We start from the raw sequence: 586 nt of genomic DNA, 5'->3' as shown, positions 1-586 counted from the left end.
CTGTCGTGTTCCGTCAGCTGTTCATTCCCCTTCAATAAACCTGCTCTCGTCTCCTCTCGTCTTAATTCTGCCATATATTTATTTTTCCGGATGAAAAATGGTTTGACCATTTTGCTCCACACACAGGAGAGTTGGCCGTCAATCAGATGCCTTAGCAACAGTAACTAAGGGGGGAGGAGCGTCGCGAGCTCAGGCTCGAACGAGTTTCCAGTGACCGCGAGACGCGGCGAGATCGAGAGTTAAAGTGGCGCCAACAGACAGAGTCCAGCACAAAGAGACCAGAGAGACCTGGACCAGGACAAGACCGAGATGGAGGAGCAGAACCAGGACCCGGATTTCATTGATCCCAGTCACATATTTTACGTGTAAAGTAAGCAACAGAACCATTGAAGCTTCCTGTCAGAACCTTTCAGAATAAAAAGCTCACAGTAGCCTTTAATAAAGCATTACTTCTGCACAAAATGATGTACTTTCTAGCACTTTTATTTTGTAGACAAAATTGCTGAGATCTTTTCTAGCGCCTGATGTGACTGTGTCTGTCATTCACGCTCAACATGGATAAAAGTATAATGAGCATCTTCAGGTG

Source organism: Seriola lalandi, unplaced genomic scaffold (genome assembly GCF_002814215.2).
Source record: "Seriola lalandi dorsalis isolate HSWRI2012SDOR001 ecotype SW California unplaced genomic scaffold, Sedor1 jcf7180002051345, whole genome shotgun sequence".
Lineage (NCBI taxonomy): Eukaryota > Metazoa > Chordata > Actinopteri > Carangiformes > Carangidae > Seriola > Seriola lalandi.
This window is presented reverse-complemented; position numbering follows the sequence as displayed.